Source organism: Calonectris borealis, chromosome 11, assembly GCF_964195595.1.
Source record: "Calonectris borealis chromosome 11, bCalBor7.hap1.2, whole genome shotgun sequence".
Classification (NCBI taxonomy): domain Eukaryota; kingdom Metazoa; phylum Chordata; class Aves; order Procellariiformes; family Procellariidae; genus Calonectris; species Calonectris borealis.
Window position 1 is genome coordinate 7,723,686 of NC_134322.1, and position 20,806 is coordinate 7,744,491.

The window sequence follows — 20,806 nt, forward strand, 5'->3', positions numbered from 1 at the left end:
GTCATTTGTGACTTGCTGGTTTCTTCTGTGCTTTGGGTGGGAAGAGCTGCTGTCTGGTGAACAGCAAGGGAACAGCAAATTGCACAGCCAGGGAGCTAGGAGGATTTGACAGGTTTTTCCTGATTCATTGTGGTAGTGAAGGTCATGTCCTGAGAAAGAGGAAACAATAGCAATGAGACAGCAGTGAGCTTGCAAGCATGCGTGCGTGGAGTTTAACGCCCAACATTTTGAATACATGCTTTTCCATTGCAAAAAAATGGCAACAGAGTGCTTGAGGAATGTTTTTGCATCGTCAAAACCCAAAGCCTCAGAACAAAAAAGAACATTAAAAATTACCAAGTTAAGTGGGAACCTAAAGCAGAATGTAAAGCAATGTGTGGTCCCAATTTCTGTCATTCCCAGAAGTCCTGCCACCCACATGTGGTGCTGGTTTCTACAGAGAGCAGAACAGTACTGAGCTGGGTTGCTGGAATAGAGCTCTCAGGTTGATAAATATGTTTCTGTCCATCTACCCAGAGCACGCTCATCCCTGGTACCTACAACTGGCTAACATCATAATGACAGAAAATATGAGCTTGGTTTTCTTTTTCATCCAGATCCCAAACTTAATTTTATTTAATAGCTTCTTTTTTCCCCTGGTGTCTCTGCGTCTGTATGACAGATGTACAACTAAAATGCAGTGTCTGCCAAGATAAAGTCACCCAAAGTCACACCAAGCTCTGTTCTTCCCATATCTAACCATCAACGGAGGATGATTTTCACAGAGAGCAAAAAACAAAGCTAATATGGAATCACTGCTCTCTGCAGGGAAAACCAAGGGAAGCCAAGTCACATCTAAACACATTCTCATTTTGGACACCTGATTTCCATTATTTTTCAAGCAGTTTTCAGCCAGCTGGCTCTCCAGTGTTCTCCTGCATTTGTTGCCGCACACAGCTGTAGGCAAGGAGTTTGAAAGGAGACTCACATGGGAAACTGAGTAGAGTCACGCTAGAGCAGCCAGCACAGCGTGGGCATGCACAAAATGTGGACTTCACCTTAAGCTTTGAGCTACTTGCCTAAATAAAGTGTAAATGAGCTATGAAATGACATGGGCAGGCACATGTCTGTATATATGTGGGCGTTGGTACCTACACAGTCAGTTGACCTATAGAAGTGTACACAAATGCACACACTGTAAATAACAGTGCTACCTCTGCACTTCGGGATCTTATTTGGCAGATAGTATTGGTTTAAACAACATGAAGCTAAAAGGACTTCAGAGGAGAAATTCAGTAGAAGCACTCTTACAAAATGCTCAGAAGGGCATCACTTCTTCTGCAAATGCTGTGATTTTTTGACAGCCCAAATGTTCAGGTTAAGGAAAGAGCAGAGGCTTGACTTCTCTGCGTGGAGTCATGGCCGTGCCTTGCCTATGCTGTTCATGGGAGCTGCTCCAAGAAACTTCATAAAAGCTTCCCCTGCATTTCTGTTTAGCTACCTATATATTTATGGCACATAATTATGTCACAGCCTCTGCAGGTCCTGCCAGAGCATCTTCCTTTTCTCTGACCCCTCTGCCATTTGTCACTGCATTCAACGTGTTTCCTCTTCCCTTTCTTTATGCTGAATCACACAATACATTTTGCATGAAGTTAAAAAGGCAGCAGGGCATTCTTCCAGGGCTGAAAAAGAGCAATCAATAAAGTAAAAAAAAAAAAATTTAAAAAATCCCGAAGGCATTCTGATCAGGTTGGAAAGATCAGGAGACTACAGTGCAGGTAGCAGTAAAGAGAAGTATGTGCGTCCACAATGGAGGTGTTAATGTGCAGGGGAGTTAATACATCTGACAGCCATCGGAAGCACTTGAGTGGGTTTTACAGCTCTTGTTTCAATGCTGCAGTGTCACCACTAATGGTTAAAAAAATCCAAGAGTACTTTTGAGTCTCAGAACCTCCCAGTCTTGAAGTAACTTTCTTCATTACACAAAGATTTGTGTCATGACTGAACATCATGTTCTCCAAGGCAGTAAAAATGTAGTTCCATGGAGACATATTTTCTTTTGAAAAGTAGGGGAAAGGGCCTTTTTTAAAAAAAAAGAAAAAAGAACAACATGTGCTATGGAAGTCTTTAAACATCATGTGTTGGCAGGTTATGTTTCAAAGAGACCTCAAACATCGGAGTGGGAACTGCAGTGACCTCGCTGTTTTTGTCCCTTTCTGGTTGCTACAAAAGTGGATTGAAAACTCGTCTTAGGAAATGAAGTAATAATAATACTCATGATCAATAACAGAACTGATCAGATTCCGGGTCTCCACAGACCTTACCCCAAGCCTTACACCTACTTTTTCAAAAGGTAAAAGTATGTTCTTGAAGAGCATATCTTTTCATTCTCTATTAAAGAGCTGCCAAGGCTGGAAGCTGGGCTCTTTGCCTCCTACAATAACAGGATCAAAGAAGATCACAAACTGAGAAAAGACCTACTCAAACATCCGTGCTCTTTCACTGATACACAAAGATTGTTATTTACCGTATGGGATCACTTACGTCTTGGGCAGCATAGGAAATAATGGCATGAGCTGAGTCTCATAGACGAGTCCCAGCCACCTGTGTCGGGAAGAATGTGTAATTCAGAAAAAAGGTCATGGGTTCCCGTTCAGTTTGTAGGATGGATATTTTCTAGGATCACCCTAGGAGAAGGGGCAGTGCCCAGAGGCAGGCTGTAACTTAGGATTCTTGAATGCTTTACTTTGATACTTGACACTACTCGTTTCTTTTTGTTGCTACAAATGCACAGGCTGATTCACTCTAGACCTGATTCCTTAACACCATTTCACTCCAGCTGAGCTGCACTTACTCATATTGGCAGCCCCATTTAGCATTTAGATGCAAAATCATGACTTCTCATAAAGATTGCAGGCTTGGATTGCTATAATTGCCCTTCACAGTGATGCTTGAGAGCTTGAGACAAATATACACGTCACATCGAGCCTATTACAACCTTGGGCCCTTTTAAACTGACAGCTACCTTTCTGAGACGTGCAAGTAAGGTTAAAACATGACAAATATAAGACTCCATAAGGCAGAGTCTGCAGGGGAGGGAGGGGCAGAGGCAGGAAAGTCTCATTCTGGGTCTGGACAAACACCTAAAGTACCCGGGAATACAGTTCCTTTCCTCTCTTGTAATTCTCCGTAGCACAGTACTTATTTCTCAGTACATTACCTTGCTTTTTCTTCCCCTCTAAGTAATTTTTGCACTGGAGCTTTTCCTCTGTATTCTGCTTGATTTTTACCATAATCTTATTTCCACACCAAACAGTCTATCTCATCAGTTATCCTGATGCTAGCAAGCATCCTTCACTTACTCCTGCATCTTGCATGCTCTAATTTATTTAACAGCAACTCTTTAATATCCACTATTCACCTTGCAGTTTTCTTGCACTTTTTAGCTCTTCAATCAGCTCAGATGTTGCATACTTAGCCGGGAATTCAGTCATTTGAGCTCTGCGATTTAAAATAGTAACCTAAAGTCTTGGATATACTCATAATAGAAAAGGTATTTACTCTAGGAAAAGGGACCTTTAAAAAGAGCAGCTTAACACCTGCGTTTGCCCCTGTGAAAGAGCATATAAGGGAGGTGCCTGGCATGCTCAGGTGATAAACTGTGGGCTGAAGGGCAGCAGAGCTTGGAGGGGATGCAGGTAAGGGTGAGTTTCTTGTACCTGGCACCAAATGAAGAAAGCGCAGAGTCCCGGGCTTGTTAGAGCTGAGCTCTATCAGAGAACAGAGCTGATAGCAAGTTAGTGAGCAGGGCGGTTATGGAGAGGTGATTTCTTATGGAATGTATTGAATCTTGGGGCATGAGGGAGTTTCTGGAAAAGTAAAGAGAGTAAAGTTGTCGCTTTGTAGGAGCCAGAACCTTGTGGGTGCCTGTACGTATGCGGCAGGGAGAGCACCAGGGCTAGGAGCTGAAATCCAGATCCTTCTCTTTGCCTTTGCGTGCTCAGAAAGGGAAAGGTCTCAAAGTCAACAGCTGAAGGGAGAGGCTATACGAATGCTAAGGATAAGGAGCAGCACAGGGACACTATAAAAATGCTTTCAGGGGATCTTTAGCATTCACCAGAATAATCCCTGTAAAACAGATGGCAGAGCAGTTTAATATTCCGCCTGAAGGACAACTCCTCCAGCAAAACATCCTCACCCCCAGAGCTGCTTTCTGCTGGCAGCAACAGGAAGATGCCCAGATCCTACAGTGACCATAAGGACACTCCGCAAGTCACAAAGCTGACTGTGAAAAAAAAAATCCTGAGAGGAAGTTTTCCTCACTGAAAGGAGAAAGGAAATGGTGCAGCTAGGTTTCTGTGAAGTTCCAGTCTCAGACTCTTAATGAGGATGCAATTAATGGATCCATTTGTACACAGAAAGGACTGGATTTTTGAGATGCTTAACTCACAGCTCCCAGGGGAGCAGTATCCTGGATTTCAGGCAGCCAACAATTGCACAAATATTATTAGACAGACTGAAGGCAAGGTCTGATCTCCACGTTGTTAGGTGGAGGTGAAGTGTTGCAGTGCCTAAGATGCAGCTCTCTGCTGCAGGCTGAGCACCCTTGGGTCTGTCACTTGGCTTCGTGGCATTTTTGGGTCCCTCTCAACTGCACATGGGATCAGCACAGCCCTCCTCTGGTGTGACTTGCAGATCGGTTGCTCAAAATCCTTGCAGCTGTGATTATATGAATAGATGGCAACTTGTGCCCCAAAACCCTAAATAAACCAGAAATTGGAGAAAAGAGGTCCCTGTGCTTCCTGCTTCACAGCTGAGGCCCAGGAAAAGTAAATGGTTTGCCCAGAGTCCTTGTTAGGTTTTCCCTCAGGAGAATTTTGAAACTTTCCCTCTTTTCAACCTGTATAAATAATAATAATATAAAAAAAACCCCTAAAAATTAGTCTGCAACCCCATAATTCACAAAAATAATACTTTCAGATCAGGTCCACTAAAAATTTTCATCTTATACTGCAAAAGGTTGCCCTTTTCATTGGCACCAAAAAAAAAAACAGGTGCATGGAGAGTTGTTTCAAACTGAAAAACAAACGTTTGATTTAAGAAATGCCAGTGTGTCAGCTGCTTGATCCATTTTTTATTAGAAACATTTGTTGAAACTGATTTTTTCTTTCCCCCTAAAAAACTCAGGTTTTGAAAAACTGGCATTTTCTTATCAACAAAAATTGCATCAGAAACTCTCCAATTTACTCTCATGGATATTATATTATCTCAGGTGCATCTTTAAGAAGGCAATATAGAGAAATATGATATAGGAAAAGTAATCCTGCTAGTTATACACATATGACTAAAAGTATCTGACCTCTCTGCTGTGAGGCAGAAAAGGGCTTTTCTTCCACTGGGCTCTGATTATTCCTTTTTTTGCTAACTTTAACATTGCTGCTGCAGCCACACGATTCAACATCCAGAAGAGAGCTGAGCAGTGTCATCACTTTCCTGGACAGATGGCAAGGCTGGGTTCTTGGCAAGGATCCTGCGGAGGGAAAAGTGTCAAGATTTGGAGAGAATATATATATGAAGTTAAGAATATATATATGAAGTTAGAAAAAAGAAATGAGAGGGCTTCTAATGCAGAGAGGTAGAAACCAAGTGAAATCAGAAGTCAAAGAGTAAGGACGGGGATTAATAGTCCAAATTGTCCTCAGAATAAAGGGGGAAATGGCCAGGGAAGGATAGAAGCCCTGACATATTATTGATCCACAAACTGTAGGGAAAAAAAAAATGACACCTACTGCTTAGTAATAACAGGAGCTCTTGCCTTCATATCTAAGGATTATAAACCCATCTCAGGCCATCTCTGTTAGAGCTCAGCCTTAATCCTTACTAATTCCTTCTTGACTTTTTTGCAACTCTATTTCACTGCCAAAATAATAACCAGACAGGGAGAAAAGTCTCAGAGCATAGGACTCTCAAATACTTTCGGAAGGAGTTGGCTGTGGGGAACATCACTCAGTCAAAAAAAAAAAAAATTGATTGTTATTTAAGGGGGTGATTGTATCAAAATAGGTCACATCTCTTGCAGGTCTTCAGCAGTCACTTTCCTTACCTTGCCTTTCTATCAAATATCCTAATCAGATGGTGGTGATGAGAAATGAGTCCCTGGGGAATTTCCAGTAGGATCTTCTCAGATCTGAACACTGCCAGTGAATCAGTGTGATTTAATCAGCTGAAGATCTGGTCTCTTTTTTGGAAATACAGGTCAGTCCTTGGAATGCAAGTTTATATATGACTGTAGACAGGTATGGGAGCACTATATACACCACTAGGAAAAAGGTTCCTTTTGATTCCTCCCATTCCCTCTCCAGTCTCACAAGATTGGAAGTAAAATTTGTCCTTGCAATTAATGTCCAAAAGAAACCATAGTCATCAAGCATTCTTGAGGGAGGACTATATCACTGTCCCAGGTTGGAAACCCCTTGCATCTGGAGGAATGTCAGCTCCAGATGTAATTTCTTAGGTCTTTTTTTCTGCTCTTGTTCAGAAAGATCAAGGTGGGTATGTGAGTTTTCTAATTTTCTTAATCAGTGAAATGGTAGCTGGAAGGAAAAAGGAGCTATTTTGCCACCAAAGACATCATGATTATGTGTGTGGGCATGTCAATATATGGTTTTCAGGTGTAAAGTTATGTGTTAATGGCTACAACAATCAACTGTGGCTGCAAATACTTACAGGAGGCTAACTGGGTCCGGACAACAAGAGATTTCAAAATCAAAGTCTGTAGCAGGGCCTGCCTTAAAATGAGTTTGTGTTGCACTCTGGATAAAGAGGTGTCTTTGGTTGTGGCTTCAGAGGAGAGTGCTGCGTTAAGTGAAAACTAAGGATAAAAACAAGTTTCTCCTGAGACTTTTTTTTGTTATTAAGAAATCATTTGATAGATATGTAACACATGTTCAAAAACTCTCCATGGACCTTATTAAGCAAGCTGTCTGTGCCACAGATTCTGTATTAGTAGCTGCGAGTGAGAAGAAGAGCAAGATATTTGAAAGTAATTGACTTGAAATCATCTGGTTCAAAGACCTGGCTTTCAGCAGTATAGATGGCAGCTAATGATTGCTCCCCTGCAGGATAGGTAGGACACGTAGGGTAAAACTCCTCTGTTCTGTGTAAAAATCATTGAATTGCTCTAAGATGCTGCTGGGATCTCTGGGACAGAGATCATTTATTCACTTTGCCCACGCTGTAGATTGGAAGAAGATCAGTGCTAATGCAGCCCTGGTATATTGAGAGATGCAGGGAAAACAGAGCTGAAGCAATTTAGTGTGCTACCAGCAGATCAGATAACTTATTTAACAGAGAAAGCATTTTAGTTCAAAATTCTCTACTACAGGGTCTATTGAACTTAAGTCGTCTTACAGTTTCTGGATAACCTCTATTGATCTGTGGTGGTTTTTACACATTTCTGTGTATGTGCATACCGTGTATATTTTGTTCCACCACGGCAAAATACCTGCTGTGTAATGTGGTCCCAGAGTGCTGCGTTACTTTGCTAAGCAACGTATAGTTCTGTGAAGAGATGCTATAATGTTTGAAGAAGAGGCATTTGCAATAGCCCATGAATTTGGAGGCAGATCTGGATGTGATATGAACGTGAATAGTTCAGTTGTGTTTGACTGAACTATCCTGATCTGTGTTAAGTAAGAATCTGGCTGTACTGCTCTAATGCCATCACACTTTTTCATACTAACCCATCCCGAGCACACTGGGGGAGATTTCTGGTTCCCAGCACATCGGGCACTAAAATGCCATTGCCTTATGTGGTGGTGACTTTCACAGCAAAGTGGTTGTGGGCTGAACTTAACTTGTAATCCACCAAGTTATGTTATGAACTAAGGGACAGAAAGTCCCCCAGATTGTTAAAGGGAGATTATATCTTAAAGCCTGATATTCTGTTGGTGCAGATGCTTTAAAGGTCATCTCTAAGACAGTATGTGCTGCAGCAAGCTGGCGCAGGGAATGTGTAGCAGATGAAACGAGGAACAAGCATCAGTCAAGCAGAATAAACAGCTTTTCTGAAGTGAAGGATGCAGACTAGCAAGTTGGGTGTTCATGACGTATAGGGGGGAATGTTTAACAGTAGGAGTTGGAAAGCAATGGCTTAGCAGCACAAAGCTATATAAGGAGGGACAGACTACACATTAGGATTCCAGAGAAAGGCCATAAAAGGTCAATTTGACAAGCTGAATATGGATAATGAGTTGAGACAGATGGTATCAGAGTATGGTAGCTAATAAATAACGAAGAGACTTGCTTCAAGGAGCAAAAGGAGGGAGAAATCACAGCCGAGAGCTTAGTCAGAAGGGAGGTGGTGGAGGGGAAAAGAACAAAACCATGGAGGATGGGGGAGAATCACAGCAGGAGGACTAGTGGGAGAGGAGTGTCCGGTTTCAAGTGCCACAGTTTTGTGGAGATGATAATTTACCCAAAGAAAACTTGGAAATGCATATGCCTGAACTGGAATTTGGCCATCTTATTGATATTAACAATCTTTTAGCTGGGAAAATACTTATGGTCTCTAAACTTTTCCTAGATATCTATTCCCTCTTCCCCTCCTCTCCCATTATCCCAGTACCTAAGCAGCCTACAGTGCTCACAGCTCCCTATGCAAGGCTGGGAAAAGTTCTTAGCTCTGTTTTGCACATCATGACCCGAGGCAGAGAGAGACTAAAGCTTCATTTGAGCATTGAAACGGAAATGCTGTGCGCTGTGTCCCATACTGCCGGGGCCCCTGTAGACCAGCAAGCTAGGGCCTCCTTCCAACCTTCACACCCAGCTATCTTTGACATGATGACCAAGATAAAGGTGAGCATTGCTGCCCCGCAAATCTTTTCCTAATGTGGAGCTGAGGCACAAACCCTGACCTGGATACCAAGGAATACCCCAAGATGTCCCAATATAGACGTAAATCAAGAAGCTTTCCCAAGATCACCCCGGGGAAGCCATATCAGTGCCAAACATCCAGCCCATGTTTTTTTTACGTCCTTGTCTTTTTAAATATCATAGAGAGCTAGAGTCTTTGGGGCTTTACTGCTAATTAATAAGCCAACCTCTCTATCAGCTTTGCACCTGGCAGCACAAACCAATAGGTAATTTAGTGTTGATTCAGAAACAACGGTGCCCTCTAATGAGTTTGAACATTTCTATGTGTTTTTGCCCTTGGACAGCTTATTAGGTCTAACCTTGCTGGGCTTGGAGGCCCTGACAAGCTCCCAGAGATGAGTGTAAGCAATAACCTTGGAAATAAACTGCTCGCAATTCAGCAAATTCTGCCTGTGTCAGACAGCAAACACTCCTGATTATCTATGAACTGCTTAGCTTATTGGCAAAGATGTGCCTCTAGCTACAAAGGGGATTTTTATTTCATCACACTTGCAATCTGTGTTATTAAATAACGAGCCACTTAATTAACTAATTCATTAATACATGGCTGTGATGAATAGATTTGCTCCAGTGACAGAGTCATGAAAGCAGGCACAACCCTGAGTGATTTCTAAATACTGCTTCCTTTCAGAAGGGTTTTTATTTGAGCAAATATCTTTATTAAATACCTCATTCTTTATCCTGCCTCTGGCTAATAGAGCAGCGCCAATGTCTGCTGTGTCTGTTCCCCCCCAGTTCTCCCTCCTCTTCTTCCCACCTTTCTGCCTTGCCAAAGCCTGAAGCTCCCCCTCTCCTTTGGCTCCACACAGTCAATGTGTCTTCAGAGCCACAAAATCACTCTTTGCCCAGGGTTACCACACTGCTGCGGCCAGGGTGCAATGTCTCATCGTCTCCTATCTCAAATGGGAAATGACTGCAGTGTTTCAGATACTGAAAAGCTTCGCTAGTTATTGTCCGGGATCACCTTTCCATTGCTGTGGGACCAACAAACCTCCCCACAAACCGGAGGCAGAAGGACAAATCATTTAATGCACCTCTCAGCAGCCCTTGCAGGGTTGTTGTCTCCCGTTCTCCACCGTGGTATTGGAGCGTGTTAAGAAAGAGACATTTCCACCTGCTGAGAGATCTCCCTGCAGGGAACCATTCCTGTTATTGGGAACAGCTCTTTCCCAGCCCAGGATGCTCAGGCATCAGTCTCTAGAGACAGTTGCTTGCCAGCTCCAGTGAAGTGTACCAAGGCACCAGCCATGCCAGAATTCAGGCTCGTTCCAAGAAATCCCCCGTGCCGCAGCCTGTCGCAGTTGCAGCCAACCTTATGCTTCCATCATGCTCTTTAATAGGTTTGTTACTTATGTTTCCCTTCGGGGCTGCTCAGGGATCAAGTCTGAGGAGCATGGTTATTACAATGCTAAGACTGAGATCAAATAAGAGAGGTGGTTCTCGAACTAAATTCAGCCTCTTTCTTTTTTGTGAAAGCCCTCCAATACAATTGTTTTGTGGCTACAAGAGCTTTCAAAATTGCAAATGCACTGTTCATTATGCACCTTGCCTGTGGAGAAATACAAGTACAAGCAGCAGCAGATTTAAAGAGATGTTCACTCTGAGACTCCTTTCAAGGTTATTTAGCTGGGAAAATACTGGAGCAATTGCTTTTGTTCCATCCATTTTCATAGCATTTTGATTACTTTCACCATTTTTTTAGATATGAAACACTACTGAGGAGACCTGGACTTTGTAGCATCTAGGACCATTCAACAGATTTCATTATCTGGTTATCAAATTCACTGTGTGCATTACATATATCACTGCAGCACAAACAAAACATACCCACAAAGAGATGTTTTCCTCTGTAAAAAAGCAATTTGCAAAGCCTGTCCTAGCTGGGAGACTGTGCCTTAAATATCTCAGATTCCCAGATCTTTGAAGAACCTGCTTTTGAAACAAGCATCTTGCAGAAAATCACAAAAATAGATCTTTTCTTTTTTTCATTGACTAGATGCACGAACTAAAATTGCCATAGGGCCTGAAATATGTTGGCACTGACTTAACAGTAACATAAGACCTCACATATAGCAACACTACATCTATACTCATGTTTTATATCCATATGGAGGCTCTCAACTCAAAAGAGCCCCCGGCAGTTTTTGTGCACTATACAGCAGAAGAGGAGTATGGCTATTTGAGCACATGTAGTCGACCCCCTAATGTTATGGAAAGGTGGATTGCTTGGTATTGGTTTTTCCCAAGCATCCCATGTTCCCTTCTTGTTCCTGCAGGAGTCTTTAGGATAGATCTCTGCAAGAGCAGCTCATTTACACAGAGCCTTAAGCTCAGGCAGTATCCTGACAGCCCAAAGTCTTGGGGTTCTCAGCTGTGCCATGGGTCATCTACTCTTTCACAGTACTGAAAGCATTCTGTTCTGACAGTTCATGCCTCTGTTGAATAGGAGAGGAAGAGGAGGAAAGGAGGAAACCACCGACACAAGGAACAGATACTGCAGGAGCCAAAGAATGAGAGAAAGCAAGAGCAGAGATATAGTAAAGGAGGTAGGACAAGGCAGGGGTGGGAGGGTGAAGGTCAGAAAGGAAGGGAGAGGAGAGGCATAACAGTAGCTGGAGTACCCAGTCTTGGAAACTAATGTTGCCTTGAGCCACTAAAAGGGAAAAAAAAACCGAAAAAAGCAACTAGGCATACCACTTCATAGCAGTGAGAAGGCTGTGCATTTTCCTCCCAAACAGCCTAATAAATTCCTGTGTTCGGGTTTAACATTAATGATGAAAAAGTTTCATCTCCCAAAATTAATAGCTACAATACATCATTAGGCTATAGCACCACAGCTCATGTGTACGCAGAGAGAAAATCCCCAAAATCACCTGTCGAGGCAGAAGAAGGATTTAGCTATTATTTATTGCTTAGTGTGATTCATGCTTGTGGGTAGGGGAGTGACAGTACAGATGGGAGTTAAAGTCAAATTGCCGTCCGTGTAATTTATGCAAGGAGAGTGGAATTCAGGCTACTTCTGCTTATGTTTTACCTGTGATTCTTCTGTAAAATATGAAAAGGGTAAGAAAACAGTTTGAAAAATACATGCCTGTGCAGTCATTTGACAGGACTCAGACGGGTTTGGTTAGAAGAAAGATGGCTTAACATCTTGGGCAGCATCAAGAACTCCATACAGTTTTCTGTAATGTCACAAATGGCTTGATTAACCTTAGAGAAGATATTTAGTTACTCTTAGGCTTAGTTCCTTGTCTGCAAAATAGCTGTAGTAACTTACTTTCCCTACCTGTCAGAGATTATGTAGGGAAAATACATGCATAACTGAAAAGTGAATCTTGTAACCACTGATGGAGAGCTCAAATGTTCAACTTTCTGGACTTCAGATTGTCCTTGCCAAAACCACTGTGATCTTAAAATTTTCCTCACAAGTTCCTGCAAATGACCTCCAATGCGCTGTTTCTAACCAGAATCAATACTACTTCCAGCCTGTCCTTCCATTCCTCTTACTTCAGCTCTACCCAAAGAAGACATGCTAAAGACAGTAATATTCATCAGGGTCCCTAAAAATGAGAAAGCAATGGAAAGAGATCCTGAAACTCTGGAGTCCCCATGCAAAGGAGCTGCTCTGGCAGCTGGGGAGGGCAAGGATCCTGTGACCTGGGGACCGGTCCTCACCATCCCTGGTCTGGACATGCTCCTTCCTGCAGATACCAAAATGAGGGGAATGCCTCTACCTCCTCCCAAAGCCCAGTCTCTTTGACCCAGCTCAAGCCTGCCAAGGGGCTGTACAGCAGAAATTCCAGCTGCAGTCTCCCTGGAAGTGACTTTAATGGAGAAATATGGCTTTTAGTAAGATTTAAGCATTGAGGAACTCAGCATTTTCCTCCCTGCCGGGAGTCAGGGATATAGTGTATCCCACCGCTGCTGTCACCATGTGCCCTGGTGCATGTCACCAACAGACAGGACTCCAGGCTGTGCCTCTCCGGCGGCTGTCTGCTCCCACACAGTTGGCTGGCCTCCTCTTCTCGTTAGCCTGCTTGCAAAAACATTATTTGGCAGCAGGACGCCCTCTCCCCTTCATGCCTCTCTAAACTTCAGCTGGAGCACAGCTCTTCTTGTCAGCAGGTATATTGTGGGATTGTGGGGGGCAGCTGCACTTGGCCCCTTCTGAGGATTTCATCTGTCAGCGTGTTATTATCCAGCTTCCAGTCCACGTCCTGATTCACTGAGATCAAACCTCACCAGGCTTTTCAGGGCCATTTTGACTGCCCGTCCTTTTGACTGTCATTTTGATAGTCTGAAGATTTAGGAGAGCTGGCCATGCTCTGTGGGCTGAAGAGCCAGCAGAACAGGCCTTAAAGAATGTGGAAAGCTACTCTTGAAAAGTGTGCTAGGGACTGCTTGCCAGGATTCGGGCTTCAGGTACACCTATGCCAACCCTCCCTGCAGCAGTGTCCCTCCACCTGGCTTCTGATGAGCAGACGAGTGGGATCAGAGAGCGCAGGCTTCCCTCTAGCTCCTGCTTTCCCCGGTACTCATAGGGGAACTCCTGAATTTGGCAGAGTGTGCAGCCCAGTGCAGCCTGAAATGTGTTGATCACACTTACTCCTACTGCTGATACTATCCATCCCCACCCAGCTTTAGAGATCACATCCTGCACCACTGCGCAGAGCTCTATTTTTCGTTCCTCCCTTCAACCCCAAGTCAGTTGGCAACGCCTCTGCAAGACGCCTTCTCGGGACTGGGTGAAGTCACCTGCTGGCAGATGGCACTGGCGGCCAAGTGGCTGCCAGATCAGCATGAACCTGAGCCCCATGTTGTGGAAGGGAAGGCATGACGAGGCAGCAGGCTTGGTGAAGGGTCTCCATGCAGGTTATCTTCCCAACCCCTTGTATGGGCTCTGTTTCCAAGCAATAGAAAGAAAAGGAAAACATCAGTCCTTTTGTCCTAAAACAGTAGATGAGGTGGACATACGTGCGGTCTCATAATAGCAGACAAAAGGACATTCACGAAATTTGAAAGGCAAGAGAGAGAAATCCTGCACAAGGAAATCCCCACCTACGCACTAACCTGTGGGGCTCCTGGGAATAACAGGCAAGGCCTGTGCAGCATTGAAAGCAGGGACTGGATGTATTTAAGGGAACGGAGAACAGGAGTTTCATTTGAGTTTCTGCAGCCTTTTTTTCTATTGGGAGAAATAAGTTGTTCTTCTTCAAGACATCAGGCAAACATCAAGAGAACTTCGCTCTGGTGTAGGCTATTCTGTAACTGTCCACCGAGGAGTTTCTTGGATGTATTTGCTGGTGCCCCCTGTCAGAGAGGGGATCCCAGGCTAGAGGGTTCCCTGGGTGGTCAATCCTGGGTAGCAGTAACAGGAAGGCTGTGAGATGGCTTTCCCTTGACCAACTAAATTGGGACTATTCACACAGAAATGACACCAGAAGATAGTGCTATCACAGCAAATGGCTTCTGCTCCTGAGGGGAAGGAGAGAAGCGCAGTCTATCACACCCTGAGTAAACCTAAGATAAAATAAATTCAAGACTTTTGCTAGAAGCAGGAATCCTGGATGATATATGGGAGAAGGCAGGCAAGAAATGGAGTGTGAGAGCAGGTGTCCTCCAGATGACGAGCCTGGGGGGATTAGCTGGCAAATTTCAAGGGGATAACGAATACTTTAAGGCAGATCATGCTAGTGCCTCTTCAGGGGAAAGAGGATAGAATATCCCAGGTGAAGAAAGTGGCAAGGAGATGATGATCAAAAGTTATTTATCAAAGTATAACATCAGACTTACTTGACGGGAGCCAGGGAACGGCCCGCAGACAGCGGGTGGATATCAAGCCTTTCATCGAACCCAGACTGGCTAGGGGAAAAGACTGCTTTCTGATGGCACTTCAGTGACGAATGCAAAATCTGCTGGTGGTTGCAAAATCCCTCTGGTTACCCAGGAATAAGCAGCCAGAGCACTGAAGCCCACAGTAACAGATCCTGTCACTGCAAGCTAAGCAGAAGGGGCAAGTGCTGACCCGTTCCCCTCTTGCTTGCATGGGATCCCTGGAGGGAAGTGATGGTAGGAAGAGGAATATGGACTCACGATTAGCATATGAGTTTGGGACATTTTACATACAAAGTCCTTTCTCTGCAACAGGATTTCTGTAAGGCTCTGTGTGACTGCTGTCTCTGCCTCTATTTCGCATTTTGGGAATGGGATTGAGTGCTTTCTACCTCCCAAATATGCTGTGAGATCCTTGGGAACAGAGGCAGACAATGTTGTATCTCAGCTGGACAAGGGCAGCCAAAAGGCTGTTGCCTGGGAAAACTGGTATGCTTGTGCTGTAGAGGAGGTTGGTTTTCAGGACTGTGAAGCTGGTGCTTTGCCCGAATACTAAATTCACTCGTTAGCTTTCTCCTGCAAGGCACAGATATGAGGAATCCAGGTAATGAATATGGAAAGAGGATAGCTCCGAGTCTCTGCAGTTCCTGCATGCATGAGAACCACAAATGGATCCAGTGATGGGCACAGACCTGTGAGCAAAAGGCATTGACGTGCCTGTTGAGTTTTAAGCTCAGTGCTGGAAGAGGGCCAAGCGCCGCCTGCCTCTATTCAACAGTAAATGGGTTTGCTGCTGTGATTGGGATGAGATGGGTTTTAAAACTGGTCTGTGGAAGGATCTTTTATTTCCAAATAAAACACATTTCCCGCTTCCCTGTAGAGAAGCAGAGGGTCGGACATGCCGTGGATAGTAGAGGCTTCCATAGTTACTAACAAACCATGACTGGGGCTGGGTCCCACCCAGACCTCCACGCTTTGCTGGTGCCCAGACTTTCCTCCAGGGCTGGCCCATGGCCCTTAGTGGAGGCATTCATGGGCCACGTGCCACAGCTGCCCCAGCACAACACATGGGTATTCACAGCTCACCGCTTTCCTTTGCCATGCACTGCTGTGCAAGTCTGTTCACCACCGCGTAGAATCCAGATACAATATTTTTTCCACGGGGCTAGAGAGCAAAAAACAGGCAACCCACGCTATACCTCCAAACTAACCTGAGCCAGAGACAACATCCTCCAGGCATTTGGCCCATCGTGGTTTTTTGGTTTTTAGTAAGGCCATACCTCTCGTAAAAGTTCGTGGCTAAAAGCAGTGTCCATCCTCTACAGAGTGCAGGTGACAGCTTTACCTGCCTTCTTAGCGTCACCAGCCCAGCTGTCCTTGTCAAGACTCTCCTTCCAAGGCTGGTGGAGATCCAGGTTCTGCAGGAGGTCTCTTTTAACACCAGCTCCACAATGCCTGAATTTAGGGCACCAGAGTTTGATGCAGGTTTGAGAAGATTGCAGACATTTTCCTGTTTGTACCTTGAACTTTTACTGCGAGATGAGCAGGATTTTCTCTAGGAAATAACTCCACCTGCTTTCTTAGAAATAAGTCTCCTCACTTGTTGGAAGCTGAGAAAAAATTGCTCTCCGAGGGTCCCCAGTCTGCTGCTATGTGTCTGACTGTTTTAAAGTCTGAGGGAACTCCCCTGTGGTCAGAGACGGGTGGCCAGCACAAGTGTGTTACTCCATACAGTGGATTGCAAAACACAGCGGGGCTTTGTGAACCCAAAGTCATCCCTGATATTTGCCCAAGGGCACCTCAGTGCTGTTCCTGCAGATCGACAGCCACTTGTGCCCAGCTCATTCAGGGCACCCACCTCTCCCTGAGAGCCAGTCCAAGGTCGCATAGCCCGAAGTACAGGCAGGGAAATTTTGCCTGACTTTTCTTTCTGCTCCTTCCATCTCCTGTGCTTTGCGGGAGGGAAGCGCTGCCTGTGGTCTCTGCAGCAAGGGGTTCCCCTGCAGCATGAGATCATGCGGAGAGCTCCCTTGGCTCATGGACAGCTGATTTCTTCTGGTAGAGTAACCCTGGCTGCCAAGTGAAGGCAAAGCTGCCGATCCTTCTGTACAGCACCCTCAGCACCTGCCCCCAGCCACAGATTAGATCCTTCTCAGAGTCGGTTTAACACTAACCTGACAAATCGCCTGCTGCGCTGCTACAGATGGCTGGGGCACTGCTGACTGCCTCTGCTGGAAGGTGGCAGAGCTTTCCTGCCCTTCCTGGCTCCTCTCTAGCTCAGTCATACTCTGTGATTTTTTTTTTTTTTAACACATTCAATATACTTTGTAGGAACTTATTAGCCACATCGGCTCATGCTGCTGGTCTATTCATCCGTCAGCTCTGGGACGCTGATGAGCAGTATCTAATATTTCAAAGGATGCTAAAAGTCATCCGTGCTTTACTTGCTGTGTGAGACTGTGTGAAGAGAAAGATGGAGAATCCAAATGAGCCCCCTGAGCTGATCAACTCTGAGAAGGGTAAGATCAGAGGATATTTAATTAGGTTCCTAATTACAGCAGTTATTAACTGTCATAAAATCACCTGGGTTTGGATCCCAGAGCAATGTGAACTGCAGGTTTCAGAGATATGCATTGCATAGATAAACATGATTATTACTTTGGCTTGATCCCAACTGGAAGAACAGCAAGCTGCACTATCAATGACTGAAGATTTAACTCTGATATGTCATTTGTTCTTTCCACAATAAAAGCAATATAAAGAAATCACATATAGGCACAGTTGGGTTCAAACACCAGGCAAGACCATTTAAATCCTAAAGGAAATTCAAAATAAGAAAAAAAGGGGAGCACCATTGGAAAGCCCACATATTACTTGAAGAAATACCACCTTACCTCTATTTTCTGCATCCCTTCTAAAAATACAGCTCTGCTGATAGGAACAGACATTGTTTCTTCCACATGATTCTGACTAAGAGAGCCCAGCAAACAGGGAATCTACTAGAAACTACTAGTAGAATAACCTTGAATATTAAAAAAATCAGTCTGAAGTGTTTTCTGCTCCTTGCTTGTCTGTTTGTTTCATTCAGGTAGATAAAGCAGGGAGAAAGGGACAAAAAATAGTCTAGTTTTCTGTGAAAAAAGAGATGCTAATAAACTTTTTCTTCATATCAGTCAATATTTTTCTTCAAAATTTGGCAGGTTTTCCCCAAAGATTCAGAATTCTGCAGCGGGTTCAGTCATTTTCTGTAAAAATGGACAAAAGGAAACATTTGCTTCTCAAATATTTCTAATTTTTCCAGAACAGATCTTTTTTCTTTTGAGAATAAAATGTTTGGATGAACATTGTTTGACCAGAGGGAAGAAGCAAGTTCTCCAAAGAGAGATGGGGAGCTTCTCTTTTAACCCATTGGTTTCACTGGATAGTGTAAATGGACTGTCCATGCTGTCCAGCTGCACCCAGCTGTGCTGAGAGCAGTGGAAGAGAAAATGGATGAAAAAATGTTCCTAATCTAACGTGAACGCAAGAACAAGGAGAGTGTGAACTGGCTGGAAAGGCATTTCAATTGGGAATAAATAGAAAGTTTCTAAGCAATCAACAAGCCAAAAAACCCCTACCCTGTCTACTTCTCAAACAGAGCTGGCTACGTTTGCATGGGGAGTATCCCAGGGGAGCGAGCTGGAATGCTGCATTCCTACGGACCTATTCCCAGTCACACCGAATGAGAGAGCAGCTTGGCCAGGTGCTGGGGCATTTGCAGCAGATGTGAAAGCCTGAAATTCAAACTGGTGCTGAAGTTTAGACAAAGCTTCCTGACAGCAATATTTCTGGGGCTGAAGGACAGGACCTCAAGGGGAAAAACAGAAACCTCATCACTGGGATTGCTGAAAATCAAAGACAAACTGCTGGGAAGCATCCTGTAAGCGTGAGCCCGCGCTGACTGTACAACTGAGCCAGAAGATGTAAGAGACCTTGCTTTAACCCTTCTATGAATTAAACATGGAAAAGACACCAGAGCATGGCAGGAGGGGCTTAGTACCGTTATGGGCTACCAACTTGCATAGGGTGTGAGGAGCAGCTTGTTTTCTATGTCAGCCCAACGGCAGGTAGATTGAGCACCAGCCGGTGGGTACCGCGTGTGCCTGGCAGCTGGCAGGCTCTGAAAGAGCATCCAAATGCCACCCAGCGTTAGGGGGATAAGGCCAAGGCTGCCAGGGGAGGTAAATCCAGGGACCTTCATCTGTTTGTGCGTTTTTCTTGAGTCATTGTTGCTTTTGCAGTTAAGGAGCTCTTCACTGCAGGCAGAGCAGAGTGCAGCAAGCCTCGGGGAGTGTCGAGACTCATGAAATATAGATAGGAGCTAGGCAGGCTCCTAGAGCTGGGTAAATACATGCACAATGATTGGTTCCGTCTTCAAGCATGAAATGTTTTGCATAAGGATGCAGAAAGGGCTTGTTCAGTAAACTTTGACATGCACACTTGACTCAGCAGTTGCTGGGAAAAAAGAAAGAAAAACCCTCCTCCGTGCTCAGTAATTGAGCAGTAACTGAACAAGCAACTCCATTTTACACCCTTTCTCCTTTTTCACTCCACCTTTTTTCCATCACCCACTCAGAAGACTGTTATCTCCAATGTCCTTTAGAAAGAGCATCTGATGATGCAATATCCTGATCCAAACCATTTACAATCTCTATAACACCCCCAAAGAAAACATTTGTCTACCTGGAACTGGCAGGAAACAAAGAGCCGCTGATGCACAGATCTTAGCATGGAGACAGACCAATGGCTAAATGGTTACTATTGTAATGAACATTTGTTAACGGCTCTTTTCCAGCTGCAGGGACAGGCACGCTCACTGGGATGCTCTGAGTGTGTGCAAACCTGAATGGTTGCTCCCTCTGAAATTGCTAAAGGCTTCATGTATCCCGTCTGTCCTCTGCATGTGGATCCTGAGAGATCTCTGCCTTTATGTGCTTTAACCCAGCATGGCAGAAGCCTCTGCTTCTGCGACCACAGTAAATGAATTATTTCTAGACACCTCTCAGGAGCCGCTCATGCTTAACCTGATCTCCTTCGCTTGGAGCAAGCAAGGTTCTCCCTCCATGGGAAGATGAAACCTGAATGACCACCCTGGAAAGGGCAAGGCAGTCCAGATGAGCAAACAAGGCCAGACAGATGCAAAATGAAGCCATGTAGGAAGGCTCTGCACTGAAATCCCATGTAGATCGAATCTCACAATGGAATTTCACAGTGGAAGCAGTCATTGCATCTCCTGCTCAAACACTCGTTTTGAAACAGATCTTGAAAATTATTTTCACTAACGGTGGGGATGAAATTCACTCCAAACCCTCCCAGCTCCAAGCTGCATTCGTGGACAAATTAGTAATACCGTTTTTTCAGCATCCTAAATTTGACCACTAATTAACTCGGCAGCCGCTGCCAGAGTTAATCAAGGAAGCAGCTCCATTATCCCCTGTACCCCCACGGGGTAGGGATCCATCAGCTGCCGCTGCCCAGCCCGCTGTGAAGGCAGAGCGAGGAGCTGCTCCTTTTGCTGCCGTTGAAAGGCCACTGAAGCAGCCACCGGCTCCCCGGCAGGGAGGTGATGCCTGTGGGTGGATGGCCCCGAGCCCTGCACCATCGCTCCCGCAGCCGTCCCTCCGCGATAGCCTTTCCCATTAGGGGAGATCCCTCCACGGTGGGTCCCTCCCTCGCGCTTCAAACTGAAGGAAAGGAGGAATGAAGGCAAGGAAGAAGCTGAACAACAATTAGACTTACTAAACTCAAAGAAGACAAAGGTGGCCTCTTATAATTCAGGTGCCAGGTCCCCCACCAGAGTTAAAGAGAGCTCCTTTCGGTGGGAGCAGTGGGTTGTGCACAGCAGGGCTCAGCTTCTGCCCTGAGCCCCCGTCCCACAGCCCCCGGCTGCTGCCTTCACAAAGCATCAAAAGGGGAAAATCCTCTCATTCAGCTAGTCCTGGGCAAGGAAGATGCACAGGAGATCACGACTCCTGTGAAATGCCTGAACCGTTGGCATGGCGAGCTTTTTTTGCAACTT